The sequence below is a fragment of the Mustela lutreola genome, chromosome 3, assembly GCF_030435805.1.
Source record: "Mustela lutreola isolate mMusLut2 chromosome 3, mMusLut2.pri, whole genome shotgun sequence".
Lineage (NCBI taxonomy): Eukaryota > Metazoa > Chordata > Mammalia > Carnivora > Mustelidae > Mustela > Mustela lutreola.
The window spans coordinates 77,565,994-77,593,959 of NC_081292.1; the positions used below are offsets into that span (position 1 = coordinate 77,565,994).

General features: G+C 37.1%; 1 long non-coding RNA gene across 1 annotated transcript in view; it reads left to right on the plus strand.

Annotated features, from left to right (window-relative positions):
• LOC131828065 (uncharacterized) overlaps window positions 1–19,826 on the plus strand; it is a 28,252-nt gene extending 8,426 nt beyond the window's left edge. The window contains exons 2-3 of the long non-coding RNA XR_009352216.1: window positions 19,469–19,543; window positions 19,741–19,826. This is a non-coding gene — a long non-coding RNA (uncharacterized LOC131828065). The remainder of the gene's footprint in view (window positions 1–19,468; window positions 19,544–19,740) is intronic.
• The last annotated feature ends 8,140 nt before the right edge of the window (window positions 19,827–27,966 follow it).

Here is a 27,966-nt window from a genome sequence, read left to right on the forward strand (position 1 = left end):
CAAACCAGAGAATCCAGCAAAATAAGGAAACAGAAAACTATGTTCCAAATGAAAGAATAAGAACAATAAACAATGCCAGAAAAAGACCTTAATGATGTAGGGGCACCGGCGTGGCTCAGTGGGTTAAGCTGCTGCCTTCGGCTCAAGTCATGATCTCAGGATCCCGGGATCAAGTCCCGCATCAGGCTCTCTGCTTGGCAGAGAGCCTGCTTCCCTCTCTCTCTCTCTCTCTCTCTCTGCCTGCCTCTCTGCCTACTTGTGGTCTCTCTCTGTCAAATAAATAAATAAAATCAAAAAAAAAAAAAAGATCTTAATGATGTGGAGATAAGTTATCTACCTGGTAAAGGATTCAAATTAATGGTCATAAAGATGCTCACTAAATTTGGAAGAAGAATGTGTAAATACAGTGAAAAATTCAATAAAGAGATAGAAGATATTAGAACCAAACTGAAGTCACAGAGCTGAAGAATAAATAACCAAACTGAAAATATACTATAGGGACTCAACAGCAGACTGGATCAAATGGAAGAATGTATCAATGTGCTGGAAGACAAAGCAATGCAACTCACCCAGATAGAGTAGCAAAAAGAAAACAAGAATTTAAAAAAATGAAGATAATTTAAGGGACCTATAAGACAATATCAAGTGGAATAATATTTGAATTATAGGGGTCCCACAAGGAGAAGAGAGAGAGAAAGGGGCAGAAAATTTATTTGAAGAAATAAGGGTTGAAAACTTTCCTGAAGAAGGAAATGGACATTCAAGTCCAGGAGGTCCAGAGAGTTCCATATAAGATGATCACTAAGATATCCACACCAAGACAAGACATTATAATTAAAATTTTAAAAGTCAAAGATAAAAAGAGAATCTTAAAATCAGTAAGAGAAAAACAAACTGTCACATTCAAGAGAAGTCGCATAAACCATCAGCATATTTCTCAACAGAAACTTTGTACGTCAGAAGGGAATGGCATTTCTTATGCAAGATGCTAAGAGGAAAAAAAAAATTCCAACCAAAAATACATTATCTGGCAAAATTATCATTCAGAATTCCAGACAAGAAAAAGCTAGAAGAGTTCATCAGTACCAAACTTGCCTCACAAGAAACATTAAAGACTTTTTTTAAGCTGAGTAAAAGTAGCACTTATTAATAGCAAGAAAACATATGAAAGTAAAAACCTCTCTGATAAAGGGAATTATATAGTAAAGGAAATGAATTAATTATTTAAATAAAGCTATTTAAAGGTTAAAAGACAAAGTAGTAAAATTAACAAAAACTACAATAATTAGTTAAGGGGTATGTAAAATTTAAAAAAATGTAAAGTATGACATCAAAAAAATAAAACATGGTAGGGGGGTTAAAATGTAAAATTTTGGAATGAGTCCAAATGTAAGTTGCCATCAACAAAATAGACTGCTATATACATAGGATGATATATGTGATCCTCGTGGTAAGCATAAAGCAAAAACTTATAATGAACACACAAATGAAAATAAGGAAGAATCTAAACAACATTAAAGAAAGTCATCGGACCACAAGCAAAGAGAGAAAAACTAGGAACAAAGAGGAACTACGAAAACATCAAGAGGATGATTAACAAAATGGCAATAAGTACATACCCATCAGTTATCACTTTGTTAATGAATTGAAACACATATATTTGCTGAATGGATAAACAAACAAACAAACAAACAAAAACCAACAAGGCATACGTACATACTGCCTACAAGGAACTCCCTTAGTGGTAAGGACATGCAAAGGTTGAAGGTAAAGATATTTCATGTAAATGGAAAGAACAACAAAAAAACTTGAGTAGCTATACTTATATCAGACAAGACAGACTTAAAAGACTGTAAGAAAAGACAAGAAAGGGGGCATTATATAATAATAATGGAGTCAAGTTAGCAAAAACATATAACATTTATACATATGTACACCTAACATAGGACCATCAAAATATGTAAAGTATAAATTAATAGACCAAAGGGAAAACAATACAACAATAATAGGTTTCCATCAAAAAAGGTTCCATCAATGGATGAATGGATAAAAAAGAAACACCCATCCACCAACACCCCCACCAACACACAGTAAAAATCAGCCATAAAAAGGAAAGAAATCTAGCCATTTGCAATGACATGGATGGACCTTGAGAGAATTATACTAAGTAAAACAAGTCAAACAAAGACAAATACTGTATGATCTCACTTATATGTGGAGCTTAATAAACAAAACAAACAAAACCTAAACTCATAGATGCAGATATTAGTTTGGTGGTTAGCAAAGGGGATAGGGTTTGAGGGTGGAATGGGTGAAATAGATAAAAAATACAAACTTCCACTTATAAAATAAGTAAAGCAAGAGGATATAATGTATACTATGGTGAACATAGTCAAAAATATTATACTAACTTTGTATGGTGTCAGATGATAACTAAACTTATTGTGATGATTATGTCAAATAACTATGTTTTATATTTAAAACTAGTATGATATATGTCAATTTCATTAAAAAATTAAAAAATATTAAAAATTGCTTGATGATCTTTGAAGAGGCCATAAGGAGGCCAAAGGATTAGCTAACTATGTCCAAGTTGTTCAATATCATGTGTGGATTGTGACAAAAACTCATAGAGGAACAAAAGACCCTCAGTTTTTAAAATAGTACTACTTCATAACTCAAAATCAAAACAAACAAAAAATGTCACCAGAAAGCCACCTGAGTTAGATAGGACTCTCTCATTTCTTTACTAAAAATTTAACTTCGGAGAACTGGGTAGCTCAGTTGGTTGTACATCTGACTCTTGATTCCCTCTCAGGTCGTGATCTCAGGGATGTGAAATCCAGCCCTGTGTTGGGCTCCATGCTCAGCAGGGAGTCTGCTGGAGATTCTCTCTCTCCCTCTACAGCTCCCCCTTCTCTTAAACAAATAGACTCTTTAAAAAATAAAATAAATAAAATAAAATAAAATTTTAACTTATTTGGACTCCTACTTCAATTTCATGAGTTTTTCCCTAAGAAAGAAAGATTTAATTTTTGCTGACATCTAGTGTGCTTTGGAATGTTAAAAAAAGGTGGCTGTATACAGATGTAGTGAAAAGAAGGGCCATCTGTACCCCAATTTTTATAGCAGCAATGGTCGCCAAACTGTGGAAAGAACCAAGATGCCCTTCAACGGATGAATGGATAAGGAAGATGTGGTCCATATACACTATGGAGTATTATGCCTCCATCAGAAAAGATGAATACCCAACTTTTGTAGCAACATGGACGGGACCAGAAGAGATTATGCTGAGTGAAATAAGTCAAGCAGAGAGAGTCAATTATCATATGGTTTCACTTATTTGTGGAGCATAACAAATAGCATGGAGGACAACGGGAGATGGAGAGGAGAAGGGATTTGAGGGAAATTGGAAGGGGAGGTGAACCACGAGAGACTATGGACTCTGAAAAAAAATCTGAGGGTTTTGAAGGGGTGGGGGGTGGGAGGTTGGGGGAACCAGGTGGTGGGTAATAGAGAGAGCACAGATTGCATGGAGCACTGGGTGTGGTGCAAAAACAATGAATACTGTTACGCTGAAAAGAAATAAAAATCTTTTAAAAAATGGTGGCTGTTTGAGTCAGGAACAGCCTATCTGATGAATACATAGATGTAGAAAGCCTTATTGACAGACAGATAGCTGGTCTACCAAGACAAGCCTCCCGTACTAAGACAATAGGCATTTTTGGAGAGCTGAGAAGAAATTCCTACAAGTCAAAAAACCTCTTGTTTCTAGTGTGTAATACTTAGTAGTATTTTATACTCAAACAGTTTTTTTGGAAAGAATATTTAGCTTGATGTCATTGTGCTGTACTGACACCAGGAATCAGTCTAATGTGGGCTTGATAAGAGCACAGAGGCATTTTAAAATGAATTTTATGTTTTTTTTTTTTTTTTTTTTTTAAAGATTTTATTTATTTATTTGTCAGAGAGAACGCGAGCGAAAGCGAGCACAGGCAGACAGAGAGGCAGGCAGAGGCAGAGGGAGAAGCAGGCTCCCCGCTGAGCAAAGAGCCCGATGTGGGACTCGATCCCAGGACGCTGGGATCATGACCTGAGCCGAAGGCAGCTGCTTAACCAACTGAGCCACCCAGGCGTCCCAAATGAATTTTATGTTTGACCATCTTTAGTTTTACCATTACATAAAAGAAAAGGTCTTAAAGGCTGCAGGCAGTTCAGAGAAGTATTATTAAAAAGAAACAAAAAGAGTAAAAATATTCTACAGTAACAATGGAGCCAAAAGAAACACTTCATTGTTATTTTTATGAAATATAGATGATAAACAGTAACTGTTTAATTGTCTTATTGTCCTCATATTTTCCTTGTTGTACAGTGTTACATTTATTTATATTAAGAATATACAATATGAGTATGAAATTTAAATATCCAAGAGTTAAAATAAATTATTGTCAATAAGGACAGAAATATTGTTATATTTTCTCACACATATCATTTAATTAGTCCTACTATTAAATACTACTACTTGCCTCTGTTAATTAGTCTTATTGTTTTATGCAAATAATAGTATGAATGTAATAGAAAGTAAATGATATAGATAGACATAATTTTATTTATTTATTTATTTATTTTGAGAGAGAGAGAGTGCACACATGTGAGAAAGGAAGGGGAAGAGGGAGAGAGAGAATCCCAAGCAGGCTCCACACCCAGGGTAGAGCCCCATGTGGGGCTTGACCGCAGGACCCAGAGATCATGACCTGAGCTGAAATCAAGAGTCAGATGCTCAACTGACTGAGCCACCCATGTACCCCCAAAAACATAATTTTAAATGAACATCTATTTTTCATATTTTATATTAAAGCAATAACACATGTATACAATTCTTTTTCAGTGAGAGTACCCTTCCTTTCAACAGACAGAAAGCAACCAGGAGCTAGATGAGGCAAAAACGATCCTCCCTATAGAGACTTCTGAGGGGATATAGTGCTGCAATTTCTTTTCTTTTACTTTCTTTTTCTTTTTTCTTTTTCTCTTTTCTTTTCCTTTGCAAACATGCAAAAATATATTTGGTCAATGTTCATCACACTCTGTGGACCAGTAAGTGCAAAAGGCTAAAAGAAAATTAATCCCAGGGCATCTGGGTGGCTCAGTGGGTTAAGCGACTGACTCTTGGTTTCAGCTCAGGTCATGATCTCAGGGTCAGACTTCTGTTCTCCAGAACTATGAGGATCAATTTCTGTTATTTTAAGATACCCACCTTGTGGTAAATTGCTAAGGTAGCCCTAGGAAAGTAGGGCTTTTCACATCTACCAAAAATATTCAGGAATGGGGTCAGAATGATATAATCATATTACTATCAGCCTTTTAAAATTCATCATGAATTTGTTATTGTTCCCCTCGTTCCAGGTGTCAGAACCTGGAATCCATCCTTCCTTCCTTCCTTCCTTCCTTCCTTCCTTCCTTCCTTTTACAGAGAGAGAGAATATGAATGTGGAAGGAGGGGCAAAGGGGGAGAGAGAAAGAGGATTTTAAGCAGGGGCTCGATCTCACAACCTTGAGATCATGACCTGAACTTAAGTCAAGAGTCAGATGTCTGAGATGTCTGTTTAACCAACTTTGCCACCCAGGGGAACTGGGGTTCATTTTCTTTTAGCCTTCTGCTCTCACTGGTCCACAGAGTATGATGCACGTTTGACTAAATATGTTTCTGCATATTTGCAAAGGAAAAGAGAAGTTGGAAAAAAGAAGGAAAGAGCGCAGTAAAGATGAAGAGAAAACTCATGTTTTAATAGAAGGAGAGGTACAAATGAGTGTATATGCATGGATGTGTGTGCATGCTTGTGTTGCACATCACTGCTTAAATCAGAGGTCATAAAACAAATTGGAAATAAAGTGACTTCCTTGTTGCATAAGTTTCTATATGGAACATACACTTTCAGAGCCAACCATATTATTAGATACAGTATCCTTATTTTATCTAGTACCAGGTTTTTTTTCAGATCTATTTTGTAGGTCCTTTAAGGTTGGAAAAATGTTTTTACATGTTTTATGGACTAGTAAGAAATCATATTTTTAATGAAAGTAATTTTGTATAAAAAAAGTAACATGTAAAATAGACTTTGATGATCAACTGAAGGGAGGGTATTGTGGTCCTTTAACACATTTGTAGACTCTGTTCATCTATTTTTATTACACCTGTCCCTCTTCCTCTCCTTTCCCTCTTTCTTTGCCTCTCTGTTTTCTGTTCTTTTTGTATCTTCATATAATCAAGTGAAGTTATATGTGAGCTGTGTTGACCTGGCTCATGTAAGTAATATTCTATTTAGAAATTTTGTCTTCTAATTGTCCTGGGTACCAAGTAAAATTATCTTTAAACCCCAATGATAATTTCCTTCACAGAAAAGTTACTAAAATAAAAAAAAAAAACTAAGTAATAGAAAATTAATAATACTATTGTTAAAATAAATAGAGTATTTTTAAAAAAATTTTATTTTTCAGTTAGTTAACATGCAGTGTAATATTAGTTTCAAGTATACAATTTAGTGATTCACCACTTCATACATCACCTGGTGCTCAGCACAAATGCCCTTCTGGATCCCCATCAGCCATCCTCCCACCCATCTCCCTTTTGGTAACCAGCAGTTTGTTCTTTATAGTTAAGAGTTGGCTTCTTGGTTTGCCGAGAGTATTTTTAATAAAAATACAAAACTGGAATTTTAGTAAAGAAGTAACATCAATTTTTTTTAAATAGTGACTTTGGAATAAACTATTAAGTCTAACTCTAATTCATGAATAAACAAAAATATAGATCAATTGAATTCAAATTCAACAAAATCAATCTCCTTAAATTCTTCCTGCTTTTTGAGTCTGTCACTGTTCTGCATGGTTCTGAAAATACAAAAGTTTAAGTTTTTGTTTTTTGGTTTTTTGTTTTGTTTTGTTTTGTTCTTTAAGTAGGCTTCACACCCAATGTGGTGCCTGAATTCACAACCCTGAGATTAAGAATCACATGCTTGGGGCACCTGGGTGGTTCAGCCTCTTAAGTGCCTGCCCTGGGCTTAGGTCATCATGCCAGAGTCCTGGGATCCAGTCCCTTGGAACTCCAGCTTCTCCCTCTCCCCTTTGTTCCTGCTCTCCCTCACTAGCTCTCTCTCTCTCTTGCTCTCTCTCTCAATTAAATAAATAAAATCTCTAAAATTAAAAAAAAAAAACATTGCATGCTCTTTTAACTGAGCCATCCAGAAGTTTCAATTTCATAACCAAGAGAAGGTCTAATGAGACTGAAGCATCTCTTCCCTGGGAGCCAGGAAGGCTGGGTTCTAAATGCTGTATAAACCAGGATCCCCTTTTATGTGGCTGTAGCTTTGGGGGATCTTGTTAATAGAGAAAGAAGTGGACACAAGGTCTGGATCACAGAAACATAGGAAACTTCTGTGATGTCATTTTTCTAGCCAGCATCATGGGGACAAGGTATTTTGTTTGTTTAAAAGATTTTAACCCACTAAGCCATGCAGGTGCCTCCCCTTTTCAAAGATTTTTTTTTGTTTATTTGACAGACAGAGATCACACGCAGGCAGAGAGAGAGGAAGGGAAACAGGCTCCCATTTGAGCAGAAAGCCCAATGTGGGGCTTGATCCCAGGACCCTGGGATCATGACCTGAGCTGAAGGCAGAGGCTTGTTTAAAAGATTTTATCATTTATTTAGAGAGAGAACATATGAGTGGGAGGAAGGGCATAGGAGGAGCCCCATGTCCCAATGTGGGACTTGAACTCACAACCCTATGAAAATGACTGCGCCAAAATCAAGAGTCAGCGGTTTAACTGACTGGACCACACTGGTGCTCCTCATGGAGATAAGGTTTTGATGGTCTCCCAACGTTAGTCAAGTAAATAGTTTTGGCCATGGCTATATATTCACTCACCACAATATTCCCTCATCTTTTTCTAGTTTAGACTTTCTTTGCCCTCCCTGCATTGGCCTCTCATTGCCACAACAACTCACATCTGAATAGAAGTGACTTGAGCATTATTAAGAGAAAACACAAGTGTAACTTTAACTGCCAACTCTGCTTTGGACAACTCATCCTGTAATTTTCTTGTGAGTTCTTGTCATCAACATCTAGAGCAGAAATGTTTACAGTAGATCTGGTCTTATTCCCACTTTGGAACCAAGGGAGGTTACACTAGCTATCTTAACCTTCAATCCCCCATACTCAGAATCTAAGAGACATGCAAAGTCTGAACATGCAAAGGTAAAGGCATGATCTTCTACAACAAAACAAGGTACAGGTTATCAGCAGTTCGTCCTATTCAGTAAAGAAAAAAATACAGAAAAATGAAATGCTAACCTATGCCTACTGCTCAAGAACAGAGAAGTAAGTAATACTCAGGCATGTGTTGGTTAGCATGGCTCCACATCGTTAAGCCCAGATCACCACCAATTCTGGCCAAAGTTCCTTTACCAGTCCCCTCTTTGCCACTTGTTCTACAGTTAACTTGAACCATGTCCGCACATCTTGTGGATTCTACTCCACTTATGTGACCATGAGGGAGGTACCCTCAGTGTTTTGTGTATCTCACTCTTCATATTCATGCAGCTCCTACATGAGGGGGATTTCCTGGGGAACGAGAAATGATGCAATAGCTCTGTCTTCTAGGATCTATTACTTCTAGAAACTGGCATCTCTCTTTCTGACCAGGAACTGATCATCATGCACGTAGTACAAATCACCACCAAGCATGGTCTGTGTTTTTAAAATCAATGACTCCATTAATTCCACAAACACTGCATACATACTTTCTAAATGTCTGCAGGTGTGATCTGTATAGCAGTCTGCAGGATGTGAGAGCATAGTGGTACCTTAAGTGAGTCCAGACTTTAGGACTCACTCAAGCCATGATTAAGTGGGTGATTTCATTCTGGACTGGAATTCTGGGTGTTTCCCCTTGGGAATGTTGTTTTTGTGAACAACATTGCTTGAGCTCAGTTTCTTCACCTAAAAATAAATTGGAGATACTACAGCCTCTTTGTGTGATGGCTGTGAAACTGCTATGAAAATTATGGATAGTAACTTGATCTATCTATCTATTGATGTATCGATCTATGATGTATCGATAAATCGATCTATTGATGTATCTACCAGGGGCCAGGTTTAGTTGTGTGTGGTAACCTGGCCCCTGATAGATGAGCATAAAAGATGGAGGATGTATGAATCATTCCTTCAAAATGCTTTAAATCTAGTGTAGCAAACCCACATAAATACCAGTAACAGGATGAAAAATTCATTAGTGGTATTTGTATGATAGAATCAGGATTTATAGTAGTGCATAATTAACTCTCTGGAATCAGGGACAGCTTTGTAGAGTTTGTTTGTAGAGTTTGTTTGATGAGTTTTCCTAAAAAATTAGTAGGAATTCCTCAGGCAAGCAGAGAGGGAAGTGCAGTCCAGGCAGAGCCAGCAGAATTTGTAGGAGAGAAGAGGCAAGAAATAGTATACCATATTTGCTTAACTATATGAAATTATATTTCACAAGAAGATAAGGATATAGGAACAAGAGAATTGTCAAAACTATAAATAAACTCAAGACAGCTAGTGAAAAATGGGTCTACTAAATCTTTGTTGTTGTAACATGTATGTTTCTGGTATTGATATGACTGAATTCTGTTCCATGGCCCTTGCTCCCCATTACCGTCAGTCCTCCTGTAGATTGGCTCCCTGGGCTTCCATCATTCAAAGAAAATGTAGAAAGCAGGTCCTGAAGTTCCAAGAGACCCCATGTTCACCTCTCATCTCCTCCTCCCAAATCACTTTGGCACCAGGAGCTCCCTTTGAAGTATGAGAGAGTACTGGGCCCTGTTCCAGAGGCTGCTGATTTCCTTTTTCCTAATTAAGTTTCCAAGTTCCTTGAGAAAGAGTATAATAGCAAACTGAGGTGATTAATGCATGACTCAGAAAATATGAAGGTGTGGAAGACAGTGGAAATGGGAACTCCCTATTATTTATATAATAAAACTGGAAGTAATTGAAAAACTCAATGGCTTTACATTTCAACTTAACTTCATAAATTATATGTAGATTTAAATTGTTCTTAATTATTCTGATAAAAATATATGAATAAACATAAAAATTAAAATAGGAAATACTGGACTAATTCCCTTTTCTCTTATACTTGAGCTTATATACATTTAAAAAATAAAAACTCAAACAAAAATAAATAAATAAATAAATAAACAAAACCACCAAACTCTCTTCCAGAATTATAATAGGTATTTAATGTTTTAATGGTTCTGCTGCTTCCAAAATGCCCTAGTGCATGTTATAGATAAATTGTGGAAACATAATAAAATAAACCACTTTTCAGGAAGAATAAAGATGTGATAATCTTTTACATAAAACAATCTCAGAAGAATTTGAATTCAATTGAATTAAATTGAATCATGACAAATTTTTTAAGGTGATGATAATCAGACTTTTGTGAGTAAAACTTCCACCAAAATATATAGATATTATTTTGGACATTGGGCAAATATTAAGGAATTGCATAAATATATTCAAAATGTACAGAAGATTGATGTGAATAATTAAATTAAAGAGCATAAAAAGACTAACAAGATAATTCCTCTACTCCAATGCAGTTTTTATTTTCTAAATTTATCAAGGTTAGGTCTAACTCTCTGTTTCACATAGGAACAAGAACAAAAAGAATTGTAGTCTCTCATGAAATAATTCTCAAAAGGCAGAATCAGATTGGACACTTGGTTCATTTTACCATGCAGGAGACATGCAATGGATATTAAAGGTTCCCCAATAACGCAAAAGTTCCTGGACTTGATTCCTGAGCAAATGTTCCATAGTGTATTCGACACAAGTATGTTTTTGAATAGGCAAGTTATACACGAAATGGACATGTGCCTTATTCACATGGGTTCCAGTTCTAGTTGAGCAGGATGTTATTGAGTCCAAGGGCACAGAGGTCAATTGGACTCTGTTTTTTGCAATAAAGGATTGGGTTTCCTACTTCTGGGGAGTACTGTCTTCTCTGAATCAAGAAAATAAGGAGTTGACAGCTTTTTTCATAGGTGATAGGCATATGTCCAGGAAATACTTTGTAGAGAGGAAGAGGATCTGGCCAGAATGGGAATGAGGCAAGTCAAGAATTGTCACTGCCATGGTTCTGGGATCAACAGTGGGAATAGAGATAAGCTCTAGACTCCTGAGTGTTGGGTTGCACTTGAACCCTGAACCGTATGGATAATCAAAATTAGCTGAAGCCCTCCAGGTACCTAATTATACCAAAGTGTTCTTGCCAAATCATCCTCAGGGATAGTTATGCTTCCAAGTGTGTCAGAAACATAGGTGTAAAGACCTGGGAGAAATACAGAATGTGGAGAAGAGGACAATGATCTTCACTCAGGAACACTGTATTGATGACCATGCAATTAGCCACTACTTGGGATCAGGACAGATTTACTCACTCTTGGCCAATAATGAAAGGGTATGTCAACACTTAAAAAAATAGGAATTGTCTATGGTTGTGTTTTCCAAAGAGGTGAGTAAGTTCAGATGAAACCAATGAGTGAAATGGACTTGTATTTTGAAATTTTAAAAACAAAAACCCAAGTATACTACTTAGCTTGAGCTGAAAGAACACTGTAAAAATCGTTGAAGGTGCCTGTACCATGGAACAAATTATTGACAAAATTTCACCATTAAGAAACCTTGAGTAGTAGTCAAATTTTATTATATTGGTAACAACTACAATATATCCAAGGTGATTAATTCAGGTGTGTATTGTTGAGAAAGACGAATTTTAAAGATATCCTACTTGTTTCTAGACTTATGCGGGATTTTTTGGAATGATTTATTTACTAAAAGTCCCTCAGTTAAATATGTAAACACATATGTGACTATGTACCTCCCCATCCAGACTCTCCTATATTAAATATCTATATGAAGTGCTAGAAATTTTGAAAGCAGAAAGAGAAATGCCCTTTTTGTTAAAATTGGATACCCCATTCTTCAGTTGGTGCCTTCTGTTCCCTTTACAGATAAATCTTTTCTAGTTACTCATTCACTTGTTCTTCCCAACACTCCACTCACATAAGCGACATGGGAATTACTCTCTTCTTGAAAAGCCTGAAACTATAATTCCCAAGCACAATCTCTAAAGTCAGAGAGTGCAGTTGGTACCCTCACTACTTGATCAAAATGAAAACAATACATTTGAAAGGGTGTAGAGGACAAAATACATTCCCTATGTTGTTGATCATCTGGGGATGAACACACTGATCAGACAGACAGGTGTGGTGAACGCGAGCTCCCCTGCCTCCAGAAGCAATAAGCCACAAAAGGAAAGCATTCTTTATCAGTAGTGGGAAAGAAATAGATTAGTTAGGGCTCATGTAAGCCTGAAAATCAAATATGGTATGACAGAGAATTAATATTATACACAATTAATGGGAAAACCTGGTAATGAAACAGAGCTGATAGCTAGTCACAATGAGATGGTTTAGGATACTGAATATTGATACCAAATAACCAGACTATACTCTGGGATTTGAGTTAAAATCCATTTCAGGCCCTACTGTAACAGTACAAAAGGAAATTATATTTCTGAAGAACTAATATTATGCCATTATTTGTCTACTTGGATTCTTTAAGGAACCACTTGAATTATTACATTTTGGGACACAGAGAAACAAAGATAAACTTCTGAAAGGACTATATGGTTTTCTGTTGGAAAATATGGAACATGGTTAGTCAATAATCACTCCTGAATCTGATTTTTAAAAGCAAAAAGGTTTTACTTCAATTCTGAAATTAGCATCATTGCAACATATAGACTTTGTACTAAGCAAATGACTACTATGAAGATAAGACAAGTCGAGACAAACATTTGGTCTACAAGGAAACATCAAGAGAGCTTGGGCAATATCAGGGTCTGGATCTGACATTTAAAAGCTCCCATGTGTATGTAGAACTAAGACTTTTCAGGTTCATTTTTCTAGTTAATTTTCTCCAACCTCTATACTTTTTATTTCTGATCATAGCAAGAGGCAGATGCCAAATCTTACAAGAAAGGCTGTTCACAGGGTATTTCTAGCCTGTCTGAAAATAGGAAGTGCTAGAAATTTCATAAGGAAGTCAGTTCTTGTTAGCTTTCAGATTCAATTTTTGCAGACCAAAGTGATTTGGATAATTAAAGCCTGGGATAAAACAATAAAATCATAATTATTAGCAAAGGTGGCACTAATCAATGTGATGAGGCAGTAAAGTGTAATGAAAGACCACTGACCATGGATTAAGAAACCAGGAATTTCCTTTAAGTCTGAAATTTGCCATGAGATCTTGGACAAATCATTTAACTTCTTTTAGGCACAATTTTGCAATCTTTAAGATGAAAAGTTTAGACTAAACCAATGGTTCATATATTTAACTGCATAGTAGCTTATTCAAAATAAATATTATGTGGACATCAAGTAGTAAAAATGGATAAAAATGGAAGCACTCTTTGAAGAGAGGACAGTTGTTACATACTATGTGTTCATTAAATTCTTGAATGACTCTCAAACTCCTTTAAGAGGCAAGTGGGAAACCCCACAGAGTATCCCAGTTAAATTATTTATGAAAATTTGGATAAGAAGTTAAGGCCTTTCTGACATAGAAATATCCAAAGGGAAATATAGAGAAACCTTGGGAAAATTACTGCTAAAATGGAGTATATGTATGATCTTTCTTAGATAACTAGAAGATTGCAGCCATTAGCATGCTTTGGTTGCCAGAAACAGAAAGCATGAGGCAAACTGATTTGAGCAAATTGAGTAATATACTGGTTAATGTAACTAAATCATAGAAGACCTAGCTTCAAGAAAGGCTTAATCCAGAAACGGATGCTGGATTTTGTCAAATGCTTTTCTGCATCGATTGAGAGGACCATGTGGTTCTTCTCTCTCCTCATATTAATTTGTTCTATTACATTGATTGATTTGCGAATGTTGAACCATCCTTGTAGCCCAGGGATGAATCCCACCTGGTCATGGAGGATAATCTTTTTAATGTGCTGTTGGATCCTGTTTGCTAGGAACTTGTTGAGAATCTTAGCATCCATATTCATCAGTGATATTGGTCTGAAATTCTCCTTTTTGGTAGGGTCTTTGCCTGGTTTGGGGATCAGGGTAATGCTGGCTTCATAGAAAGAGTCTGGAAATTTTCTTTCTGCTTCAATTTTTTGAAAATTCAGCTTCAGGAGAATAGGTGTTATTTCTTCTTTGAAAGTTTGGTAGAATTCCCCAGGGAATCCATCAGGTCCTGGGCTCTTGTTTTTTGGGAGGTTTTTGATCACTGCTTCAATCTCGTTACTAGATATCGGTCTATTCAGGTTGTCAATGTCTTCCTGGTTCAATTTTGGGAGTTTATAGTTTTCCAGGAATGTATCCATTTCATCTAGGTTGCTTATCTTATTGGCATATAACTGTTGATAATAACTTCTGATGATTGTTTCTACTTCCTTGGTGTTAGTTGTGATCGCTCCCTTTTCATTCATAATTTTATGAATTTGGGGTTCCTCTCTTTTCTTTTGGATTAGTGTGGCCAATGGTTTATCGATCTTATTGATTCTTTCAAAAAACCAGCTTCTAGTTTCATTGATACGTTCTACTATATCTCTGGTTTCTACCTCATTGATCTCAGATCTAATCTTGATTATTTCCCTTCTTATATGTGGAGTTGGTTTGATTTGTTGTTGATTCTCCAGTTCTTTAAAGTGTAGAGACAGCTGCTGTGTTCTGGATTTTTCAATTTTTTTGAGAGAGGCTTGGATGGCTATGTATTTCCCCCTTAGGACCGCTTTTGCTGTATCCCATAGGTTTTGGACCAAAGTGTCTTCATTCTCATTGGTTTCCATGAATTGTTTCAGTTCTTCTTTGATCTCCTGGTTGATTCAAGCATTTTTAAGCAAGGTGGTTTTTATCTTTCAGGTGTTTGAGTCCCTTCTGAACTTTTCTTTGTGATTGAGCTCCAGTTTCAAGGCATTGTGATCTGAGAATATGCAGGGAATCATCTCAGTCTTTTGGTATCGGTTGAGTCCTGATTTTTGACCCTGTATGTGGTCTATTCTTGAGAAGGTTCCATGTGCACTTGAGAAGAATGAGTATTCTGTTGTTTTAGAGTGGAATGTTCTCTATATATCTATGAGGTCCATCTGACAAAATCCAGCATTCGTTCCTGATTAAAACGCTTCAAAGTATAGGGATAGAGGGAACATTCCTGAACTTCATAAAATCTATCTATGAAAGACCCACAGCAAATAACATCCTCAATGCAAAAAAGCTTGCAGCCTTCCCGTTGAGATCAGGAATATGACAAGGATGCCCACTCTCACCACTCTTGTTCAACATAGTATTAGAAGTCCTAGCAACAGCAATCAGACAACAAAGAGAAATAAAAGGTATCCAAATTGGCAATGAAGAAGTCAAACTCTCTCTCTTCGCAGATGACATGATTCTTTATATGGAAATCCCAAAAGACTCCACCCCCAAACTACCAGAACTCATACAGCAATTCAGCAACATGGCAGGATACAAAGTCAATGTACAGAAGTCAGTGGCTTTCTTATACACTAACAATTAAAATACAGAAAGGGAAATTGAAGAATCGATTCCATTTACTATAGCACCAAGAACCATAAGATACCTGGGAATAAACCTAACCAAAGAGGTAAAGGATCTGTATTCGAGGAACTACAGAACACTCATGAAAGAAATTGAAGAAGACACAAGAAGATGGAAGACCATTCCATACTCTTGGATCAGAAGAATAAACATTGTTAAAATGTCTATACTGGGGTGCCTGGGTGGCTCAGTGGGTTAGGTCGCTGCCTTCAGCTCAGGTCATGATCTCAAGGTCCTGGGATCGAGTCCCGCATCGGGCTCTTTGCTCAGCAGGGGGCCTGCTTCCCTCTCTGTCTCTCTCTCTCTCTCTCTGCCTGCCTCTCCGTCTACTTGTGAGCTCTCTCTGTCAAATAAATAAAATCTTAAAAAAAAAAAAAGTCTATACTGCCTAGAGCAATCTATAGTTTTAATGCCATTCTGATCAAAATTCCACTGGTATTTTTCAAAGAGCTGGAGCAAATAATCCAAAAACTTGTATGGAATCAGAAGAGACCCCGAATCGCTAATGTTGAAAAACAAAAATAAAACAGGGGGCATCATGCTACCTGATTTTAAGCTTCACTATAAAGCTGTGATCACCAAGACAGCATGGTACTGGCATAAAAACAGACACATAGACCAGTGGAACAGAGTAGAGAGCCCAGATATGGACCCTCAACTCTATGGGCAAATAATCTTCGACAAAACAGGAAAAAATATACAGTGGAAAAAAGACAGTCTCTTCAATAAATGGTACTGGGAAAACTAGACAGCTATATGTAGAAGAATGAAACTCGACCATTCTCTTACACTGTACACAAAGATAAACTCAAAATGGATAAAAGACCTCAATGTGAGACAGGAATCCATCAGAATCCTAGAGGAGAACATAGGCAGTAATCTCTTCGATATCAGCCACAGCAACTTCTTTCAAGATATGTCTCCAAAGGCAAAGGAAACAAAAGTGAAAATAAACTTTTGGGACTTCATCAAAATCAAAAGCTTCTGCAGAGCAAAGGAAACAGTCAACAAAACAAAGAGGCAACCCACAGAATGGGAGAAGATATTTGCAAATGATAGTACAGACAAAAGGTTGATATCTAGGATCTATAAAGAACTCCTCAAACTCAACACACACAAAACAGACAATCATATCAAAAAATGGGCAGAAGATATGAACAGACACTTCTCCAGTCAAGACATACAAATGGTTATCAGACACATGAAAAAATGTTCATCATCACTAGCCCTCAGGGAGATTCAAATTAAAACCACATTGAGATATCACCTTACACCAGTTAGAATGGCCAAAATTAGCAAGACAGGAAACAACATGTGTTGGAGGGGATGTGGAAAAGGGGAACCCTCTTCCACTGTTGGTGGGAATGCAAGTTGGTGCAGCCTCTTTGGAGAACAGTGTGGAGATTCCTCAAGAAATTAAAAATAGAGCTTCCCTATGCCCCTGTAATTGCACTACTTGGTATTTACCCCAAAGATAAAGATGTAGTGAAAAGAAGGTATACCCCCATGTTTATAGCAGCAATGGCCACGGTCGCCAAACTATGGAAAGAACGAAGATGCCCTTCAACGGATGAATGGATAAGGAAGATGTGGTCCATATACACTATGGAGTATTATGCCTCCATCAGAAAGGACGAATACCCAACTTTTGTAGCAACATGGACAGGACTGGAAGAGATTATGTTGAGTGAAATAAGTCAAGCAGAGAGAGTCAGTTATCATATGGTTTCACTTACTTGTGGAGTATAACAAATAATACAGAGGACATGCGGAGATGGAGAGGAGAAGGGATTTGAGGGAAATTGGAGAGGGATATGAACCATGAGTGACTCTGGACTCTGAAAAACATCCTGAGGGTTTTGAAGGGGTGGGGGGTGGGAGGTTGGGGTACCAGGTGGTAGGTATTATAGAGGGCACAGATTGCATGTAGCACTGGGTGTGGTGCAAAAATAATGAATACTGTTATGCTGAAAATAAATTAAAAATAAATTTAAAATAAAAGGCTTAATTCAGAGGTCCTGGTTGTTAAGCTTGTGCTTTCTTTTGTTGCATTTCCTTGACATTGGCTTCCTTTATGTATTTTCATGATCTGGACCAACTCCCTTCCTGGTAGTATCATAGCATCAGTTCAGATCTTAAATCTACAGCACACCATGTAGAGAAAGAAACTACCTTTTTCTGGTAGTCTCCAAAGAAGAAGAGGCAGTTTCTTTTCCAGAGGTCCCTCAGTAAGCATCTCAGTCTTATTGGCCCAAATGCTAACATGTGTTCAGTCATAGAAAATCCCAGAGAGATGGAGCATAGCGATGGAGCTAAGTCAAGGCTCACCCTTTTGGTGGGGCATGAAGGCAATCCCACCCAAAGGACACAGCTGGAATTAATAGAGAAGAAAGAAAAGTCTTTCAACAAACATCCAGTCCAGTTTAGCTATTAACATTATTAATTTAAGGCATCACCATGTTTCTCCATATAGATCAAGTGAAATATTTTTTGGAGGAAAAAAATGTATCCCCACATCTGAACATTATTCTCTCATGTCATCTTATTGAAAGTCAATATGGACCATGAGCCATTGAGTGGAAGGACAGGGTCTTAATTCAAACTACTTAGGAGCTAACTTGAGTGTATCAAAAATATACACAGACTACAAATTCACAGCATAAGTCTTTATTTGTTCTTTATTTACATAACATTCTAGCAAAGTACTTAGTATTATGAATGAATGGATTACATATTAAAGAGCTTTAAACCCATAATGTTATTAATGTATTGTTTTGATATTCTTCATAAATAATTATGGGACCCTCATAATTTCATGTGAAGAAATCTGGGAGATAAAATTAGCGCTTACTGAAAAAAAGAGAAGTACATGGAGAATAAATGTTGGGATAAAAGAGTAGATTCACTGGCAAAGCTTCATAACAAGGAGCTCATTAACATCACACTCTGTCAATCACCTGTGTGGAGGAGAGAAAACACATGCTGGCGTCAGGAACAGCCCAGCAGAAGTCCAAGAGGCAGTTAGTAAACATACTCACTAATTCTAAGGACTAATCCCCACTTTATAGGAAACCCAATCAGCTTGCTCATGCCCTGAAGATGAACTAAATTGGGATTTTTAGTTACACTAAAAAAAAAAAAAAAAAAAAAAAAATCACGGGTTACTAAGACTTTATCCAAACCACACATGCAAGAGATAACCCGTTGAAAACCTGCCTTTTTCTCTAAGTTTTATTAGGTGATGTGAGAAAGTCTAAGGGTGAGTTGAAATGTGAAGAACTTTATTTTCTTTTTTGCAAATATGATATGTTTGGTGTAGAATTCTACAGCAGAAATAAATATCTGGCTCCTTGAAGATATTAATTGGTCTTATTATGTAGGAGAATGGCAGGTACTGATATAGGAACTGTTGTTAAAAATCTATAGACAATGTACACACTTCTTTGAATATGTAGTTCAAAATAGTGAGAAAGTCTTGAACTGCGTGGCGGCAGAATGCCGGAGGAATATACAGAAGCATTATGCCAGAGAGAGGGGCAATGGTCCTTGGTTGGAGAACTTTAGAGTCCCTGGAGGGGCCAAAAAGTGCTCATGAGCATTGGGTACACCTTGGTGATAATAGGTGATGAGTAGGGGGCCTGGTGAAGCCCCCACAACAAACCTGCTCCTCCTCTAGAGAGGGATGTATTAAGCGGAGTTTTGGTCTTCTGACCTAGGAGGGATTTAAAGCTTTGCTAAGGCTTGCTAAGAGACTTTGCCCTATTTTAAGTGACTAAAATCCTGCACATTTCAATATTACAGCATTATAAGCAGCAGCACAGGTAACCAATGCAGAACGTGAGACCCTGGTTTCTCAGCTGGCTCCTTGACTGACCAGTGAGTGAGTTCCACAATTAAATCTTTCTGAGGCTTGGTTTTTCTGTCTGTGTAGTAAAGAGATCAATACACTGGCTGCAGAGTTTTCAAGCTTTTAAATGAAATGCATGTAGAGTATCTGACGGGATATCTGGTGAAGGGCTATTTGGAAAATGCTCATTTTCTTCCCTTTCCACCTGTATTTCATTCCAACATAGATTACTTTCTGATTTTGAGCCAGTGGTGCTGGGTTGAGAGGATTGAGAAATAAAGCTGAAGATAAAAGCAAAGCAAAGAGCCCAGGTGAGAGATTTATTATTTCATTTTTGGGGGATGGATTATTTGGATATTTCAGGACAAGAGAAAATCCCTGCTTTATGTTTGCTATAAATGAGATAGTTCTTGAGCCATAGGCTTTCTTCCTGGTTCATAAACCTCTTGGATGGCAGGCAGAAGAGCCGATCAGAGAGGATTTGGGGGTGACACCAAAGCCAGGAGGACAGCTTGAAGAGGAACATTTCAGGTTTGAGCAGTGGTTCATATTCTGTACATGCAGAAAGCATTACTCAAAAAGTTAAAACTGAATAACACTACAAAGAAGGGCCCCTTCAGGGTTAGATGGAGTATAAATTCCCATGTCTGCTTCGTCTGGTGCCAGATCCCTCAGTAGGGCATTTTGATTCATGCAGCAAACAGGTACTAATCAGGAAGGCTAAAACTATCTTTATAAATTGTTATTTAAAGAAGGAAAAAATTCTTATTTTATTTGGATTGGCCTAGGTTATAGACTGAATGTTTGTGTTCCTTCAAGATTCATGTGTTGAACCTGAAGTCCTCAGTGTGATATTTAGAGGCAGAGTCTTAGGAGGAATTTAGGGATGACCATGACATTGATGGTAGGGTCAAGGTTCAATGCGATTAGTGTCCTTATAAGAAGAGACTCCAGAGAGCATTCATTCTCTTTTCCCCCTTCACTCCCCATTTACCTCCCTTGCCCCCTACCCCATCTCTCTCTTTTTGTCCATGCACATGTGCTGAGGAAAAGCCATGTAAGAGCACAGCAAGAAGGCAGCAGTCTACTTGCCAAGAATTGAATCAGCTGGTGCCTTGATCTTGAACTTCCCATCTTCCAGACCCATGAAAAATAAATTTCTGCTTGTTTGTTTGTTTTGTAAAGATTTTATTTATTTGACAGAGAGAGAGATCACAAATAGGCAGAGGCAGGCTGAGAGAGGGGGAAGCAAGCTTCCTACTGACCAGAGAGCCCGATGCGGGGGTTCCATCCCAGGACCCTGAGATCATGACCTGAGCTGAAAGCAGAGGCTTAACCCACTGAGCCACCCAGGCAACCCTTAATTCCTGTTTTGTAAGCCATCAGTCTGTGGTGTTTTGTTATAACAACTTAGGAAAACTAATACAGCCTATCTACTTTGAGAATTATAATAATAGGAAATCTCAATTTCTAAAATGTATGCTACAAAATTTGAACTGTTCAGTTTTTTTGGAAATGTATAACAACCAGCTGTATGAGGTCCATTATATTCAAAGTCCTTAGCCTGACATGATCAGATCCCAAGTGACTTTCTAGCTCCATTTCTCCCTCCGTCCCCTCTGTGTTCCAGGCAAGCCAGGGTGCTCCCTCTCCTCCTCTCCCTCTTCATGTGTCCACTTGCTCCCTCTGTTCTCCATTAGCAATGCCTTTCTCTCATATCTGGCAATGCCAAGCCTACCTCCTTGCAAATGCCCCCCCCTTTATAAAGCCCTTCTTTACCACCCCAAGAATGTTGGTAAAGAATGTAAGGATATTTTACATTCTTTATATGTATATGTATGTATATTTTACATGGGTGGGTACCCAAAGGTAAAATATCAGTCAGGTGTCTGCCTTCAGCACAGGTCATGATCCCAGAGTCTAGGGATCAAGTCTGCTCCCCATCCCTACTCCAGGATCTATCTACTCTCTCTCTCTCTCTCTCTCAAAAATAAATAAAATCTTTTAAAAAAAAGTCAGAAAAGAACAAACATTGATTTTGGGGTTTGCATTTCATTCCATCTTTTCTAGTCTAATGTTCCATGATGATAGGTTCATCTTTCTGTGAAAAAAATCTTGTCTAGCTTGATAAAGGTGAAATGATGTACATTCCTTGTGCTGCACACAATATATGCCAATTAGGAGGGGCTCAACAAATAAATACTATTCCTTTCTTTGCTTTGCTTTTTTCCCCTGAAGTCTTACCTTGGAAAAACATTTCAAATGCTTGCTTTCCACTTCCTTAACTCCTTCTTAGAAGAATACCAATGTATTAACTCTCACCACCCCCTGCAGGAAAAAACAAACAAACAAACAAACAAAAAACAAAACACCCAGGAAAACAAGACAAACTAAGGAAATCTCCTGCTGGACAAATATTGTCCCTGAACTAAGAGACAGAGAGGGAAGGAGAAGTTGGAGATAAACACTTGAGTAGAGTTATCAGCAGAACAGGGGAGGGTGTCTGTGACTAGGTCACGTGTCCCCAATGTAATAAGGGAGCAGAAAGTCGGAAGCTTCCTGGCAGAACAAGAAAAATGAAGCAAGCACATAGAGAGAAGCTAAGAAACCAAGAGACAGGAGAGGCAGAGAGGCTGGTCCCCAAAGCCGACTTGCAACTTGTATCTGCTCTTCACTCAATCATTGATTTATCCAATTATTCTACACATATTTACTACGAACTTTCCATGAAGGAGTCTAGATGAGAAAGGGAAGATAAACAAACCTAGGAGCATATACAAGTTGAGATGTTGGTAAGTGATGTGAGCAAAGATAAAGTAGGGTAAAGCAAATAGGTACAAAGAATAGGATAAGTGTTACTGCAGAGCAGGTTTCAAGGAGGACATCTCTGACAGGTGACACTGAGCAAAAGCCTGAATGGGGAAGCAGCAAGATGTAATATCTGGGAAGGAATATTCCCTTGTTTCAATGCTTCAAGGCAAGAGGGCACTTAGCAAACTGGCATTAGAGCCAGGAGAATGACTAGACCTGGAGTCAGAGAAAAGAGACAATTCTCTGTGGTCATGTGGGGTCTGTGTCCTCAGAATGTTTTTTTTTTCCCCCTGACCCTGGGTTCTTATAAGACCAGTCTGACCCCTTCAATAGGAGACTTTATTGCTTTAATTGAGCAGATTTAAATAGAGTTTGGATCCTTGAAACAAAAGGTATTTCTATGGAAACATTTATTTCTTTAAGCTTTTTCAGCTTTTTCAGTTTCTATTGTCCTGTGACTTTGTCTCAGTTCACAAGTGCTACTAGGCTTTGTTTGGGTTTGTTTTCCCCTCTGGATAAGGCAGGAGGGCCAGGTGGGGATGGAGTTGGCTGTTTTCTCTTCTCTGGTGAGTGAGCCTCTGATAAAACCCCAATAGTTTAGGCTCTGGTGATGGTTTCTCCTGAGGAAAGGGCTTTTCAAGAATAGAAAGTTCTGGCATATTTCAAAACAGTTCCTTTTTTTCTTCTCCTGACGGAAGCATGAGAGGTTTTTTCTCTAGTCTTCACTGTGATAAACTGGTAGAGCTCCTGGAGTTAAAGCTCAAAAAAGTGTAGGGGTTTCTCATGATTAGGTCTCTCCAGAATTCTTAATTCTCACTTGGAGCCCCCAACATCTGTCAGTTATGGCTTAGATTTCCTATCCTGGAATTGGTTCCTGGTGGCTTCTGTTCCTGAGCTTCCACTCCACTAAACTGAGATTCTCAGCATTGCTAGTCTGTCTCTAGAAGCACAGGATAGAAGTTTGGCCTGTAACTTCAGTTCTCTGGTAAATCTAAGAAAAGTTGTTGATTTCCAGTTTCTTTAGCTCTTTTTCTTCTGTAAATAGGACAGAAATGAAATGGACAAATTACTAGAAAGACACAAGCTACCAAAACTGACTCAAGAAGAAATAGAATATCTAAATAGACTTGCAACAAGTAAATAGATTGCATCAGTAATAAAAAAAAGTTTCAAAAAAAAAAAAAAGCCCAGGGCTTGATGGTTTCACAAGTGAATTCTATCAAACTTTTAAAGAAGAATTAATACGAATACTTCTCAAACCCTTCCTAAAAATAGAAAGAACAATTTTAATTCATTCTTTGTGGTCAGTATTACCCTGATAACAAAATCAGACATCCATTTTAAGTTTGTATTTGTTTTAAAACTGGGTAAGAGGTATCTCCCTCTGGGTTCGAGTGAAATAGTCCTCCTTGGAGATCATATATATCAGCCTGTGTGCCTCTTCTGAGGACAATAATTGTTGGGTTCAATGAGTAAGTAAAATCTATATAACATTTCTTTGGTTCATACATTTATGTTCTGAATTTTGCATGTGTATGTAGGGAAGAGAATGGCAAAAAATCTAAAGGTAAAAATTAAATAAATAAAAATAAAGAGTCCAGAGGACAGGTTTGTGATTTCATCTCATGGATGCCTCTTTGGACATTTTTCAAAGCTCAACTCTATGTGTTTGATGCATATGTATTTGCTGCTCCTTCAAGAGACCTTTAAAACTCTTCCCTAAAAGAAGGTGAGAATGTCAGAGAGAATGGGAGGAAGGTGAAAATTGGGTTTAGAGTAATAATTAAAAATTAAATCCCAGTGTCTATAACAGATAAAGTATTTTACAGGGTGATATTTTGAGTAATTGGATATGTAAGTTAAAATTTGGGGATTTTGAATGGGAAGGGGAATAAACTAAGTGAGCAAAATAAGTCAGCATTTACAGAAATCCCTTAGGGTATCCCCTTCCAAAGGTTAGAAATCTTAAAGATCAAAGAGAGAAGTTAATTTGATTTATTTCTAAAGTAGATATTATTATTTCTTTTTTCCTTTCTTGAACTCTTTAACTAGTAAGTGTTGCCTTTGGGCAAAGACAAGCTGTTTTCTTTTACCAAAAAGTGCAAGAAGTTTAAAAAAAATAACACTGGTTTCCTACTAGTCCTAATCAGTCAGATTTTATTTTTCTCATCCCAATCTTCGGCTTGTTCTTTCTTTCACTCGGCTTCTCCTTCTTCTTCTTAACTTTTCTTACCTCTTTTCTCTGAAACATGTCACAGCTTGCCAGCTATTATCACCTTCTGAGATGATCCCTGGCAAAAATGGTCTGAAACTTGGTAACCTAATAAGAATTCTCAAGGTGTTCTCAGGCCACTGTCCTTACCCATTATGCTGTCTGATTAGCAAGGCCATACTCAGGCACATGCTGGGCTCTCAGAAAAATAGGTCTTTACAGTGTGATATAATTAAGAGAGAACAGAACTTGGAGTCAGAAAACCCATGTTTGAATCCTATGTCTGTGACTTTACCAGTTATGTGACCTGATAAAATCACAATCCCACTGAGTTTCATCTTCCTCTACTAAAAACTGGATATTAATGACGTCTAACTCAGTGGGGGCTTTGGAGACTAAATGAGAGAATACAAAACTCTTGTATGAGACAGTTTTGTGCACCTACATAAAAAGGTGAATATCAATCATTGTAACATTAAGCTCTTCATGGGCTCTTCATTGGGATGGTGGAACCTAAATCATTACTCTTCATTTCCGGTTTGAGAAGCAGAGGAAATAACAATAATAATACTAGTAATAATAATAATTTTCTTGATAACAATATTGCCTACTGATTTTTTAATAGCTTGCTTGCCCCACATGTTATGCCCTATATTTTACATATATTATTTCAGTAAATCCTCAGAAGAATCCAATGAAGGTTCTCATAGAAGCTGAAGCTCAGAAAAGTTAGGGTTGCAAAGCTAATGCATTGTCAATTGAACCTGTATCTTCTCTGACACTGAAGCTTGTGTTTTAATAAGTATGTAACCTGTTTGCTGACAGCCATTCTGTTTTCTACCAGATGCACCTTTGAGATCTACTTCTGTCCATTGGCAGGAAAGCTGCACTCACCCTTACACATGCAGAAAGGAGAGTGGGAGGCTTGTTTAAGGGACAAAGACTAAAGAATACCCCTGTGCTGAGGAAGTGGTAGTGTCTCCTCAGACACAGAAGGGGGTAATCATTAGTAATAGCACCACATTTTGTCTGTTGGATGCATGGGTCTTATCTTTAGGCTACCCCAGGTGAGAAAGCTAAAGTCAAGTGTGCCAAACTATGATAGCTGTCATTTTTGGTCTTCCTAGAATATTTTCCTACACCTTTTCTTCTGATTATGACATCCTTTTCTCTTTGCAGAATTCCTTCCCATTCCTTGAGGTTCTGATGGAGCTATCATATGGAAGCAACCCAAATGTCCATTAATAGACGAATGGCTGGAAAAGTAGTATATGCATACAATGGAATATTATTCAGCCACAAAAAGAATGAAATTTTGCCATTTGCAAAACATGGATGGAATTAGAGTGCATTATATTAAATAAAATAAGTCAGTCAGAGAAAGATAAATACCATATGATCTCACTCATGTGTAGAATCCAAGAAACAAAACAAATAAGCAAAAGAAAGAGACAAACCAAGAAACATACTTTTAATTATAGAGAACAAACATGGTTACTAGAGGGGAGGTCAGTGGTGGGGAGGTGTGGTTGAAATAGCTGATGGGGATTAAAAAGTACACTTGCTATAATGTATAAGATTATTGAATCACTATATTGGGCACCTGGAACTAATATAGCACTGTATGTTAACTATACTAGAATTAAAATTTTTAAAAAAGTAATTAAAAATGAGTATACAAGTTATAAGATGTTTCCACTCCAAGACAAAACAAATTTGTATTGCAAAGAAAGGACTGTATTTTCTCCCTGAACTTCGATAATTGCTACTTTAAAAAAAAATTCAGCCATAGCTATTGGGGAAAAATACTCAAATGAGAACATATTTTAATATGTTAACCATCCAGATATAGATAAAGAATCTCTGTGTACTTCTTCTTACCACTAGCCTGAGGGTTATAGAGAAATCCTGCTTGAGAGGTATTTATTATTCTCCCCAGATCCCACGCCAGAAGCCATAGCATAAAGCTTACAGATGTTTTAGAAAGTTATTTAGTGGTGATGGTGGGGGTTATAAGGATAAGTCTCAAAACTCTGCAGATGAGTTTTGATCTCATTTAAAGTACAGTCCAAACAGCAGCTTAGTGAATCACATCAAATTAACAACATGAGGCAACACAAGACCAATTTCTACATTTTAATTTTTCCTGCTCCCATGGTGAAATGCTATTAAAGAATGCTGTTAGAACCTAATGATGTATATCTTGATGCTCTGGCCAGGTAAGACAGCAAGTCATGGGAGATTTTACTTTTTCTGAGAAAAATAGAGGTTTACAGAGTAGATTAGACTTAAAGAAGAGAACTCACACCATCACCTTCAGACTTTAGACTCATCGAATATATCAGAGATTTTGGTAAGCATATAACAATTTCAGGTTTCCATTTTGAATTCTTACTACTAACTGTATTTTCTGTTCTTAAAGGCTTCTTTGCTGACTTGGGCAGTTGCAGTGGGAATATCCATGAATTTGGTCAAAAGACAACTAGCTCCACGATATTCACCTCTTTGATCTTCACTCACTTCATTGATAAAATTACAAGTCACTTATCCAGTTTCACTAAACCAAATTTCTGCTAATACAAATACCAATTTGTATTGGTATTTCCCAAAGAATGGCACTTTGTATTCTTCTCACTTGTACAGAATCAGCTCATTCTTCATTAACATTTCAGCATAGTTCTGGCATTTAATAAACATGAGTGGTTGTTTTCTTGGCCTAAGTGATCATGACAGTCTAGTTGATTTGTGTTCATAAAATATAAGAAATATACTTTTCTACCACTATTCCAAGGAGAGATGCTGACATGTAATTCATTGATTTGACTTATGACAAAACACATGAAAAAAAAATAGACTCAAGCATATTTAAGTACATTTATAAACGCTCAGTGAAATTTGATTGAAATGTATGGATTTTTGCATGCTAATATTTTAGTAAACACTATTATATATACAGATATTCATTTCCAAAGTTAGACAGTCTACCCTAATATTTTAAAATCATTGGTAGAAGAGGATACCTATATAGTCTAGATATTTTTCCCATGATCTTTACACTGCTGAAGAAAGATAAGGATTTCTTCAAAATCTCAACCAGAAAGGGAAGGGTGGATAATAAAAAACTGATTAGAGCAAATCATCTATCAACTCTTCAGTTCTGGCCAAATCCTGACCAGTTAAAAACACGCTGCACAACTATGGATTTGGTAGATCTTATAGATTTTTACAAGCTGTACATAAAATTGTTTATGTGAATGAGAATTTTCCATAGTTTAATTCATTTATATTTGTTTGTATAAATTGCATTTATAGTAAGTCACTTAAGTTTCATAGTAACTGGATGATGTAAATACTATTGTTATTATCATCGTCCAGATAACTTTACTAAAAGAGAAAAAAGACCTTTCAAAGTCGTAAGCTTCAAGGTAC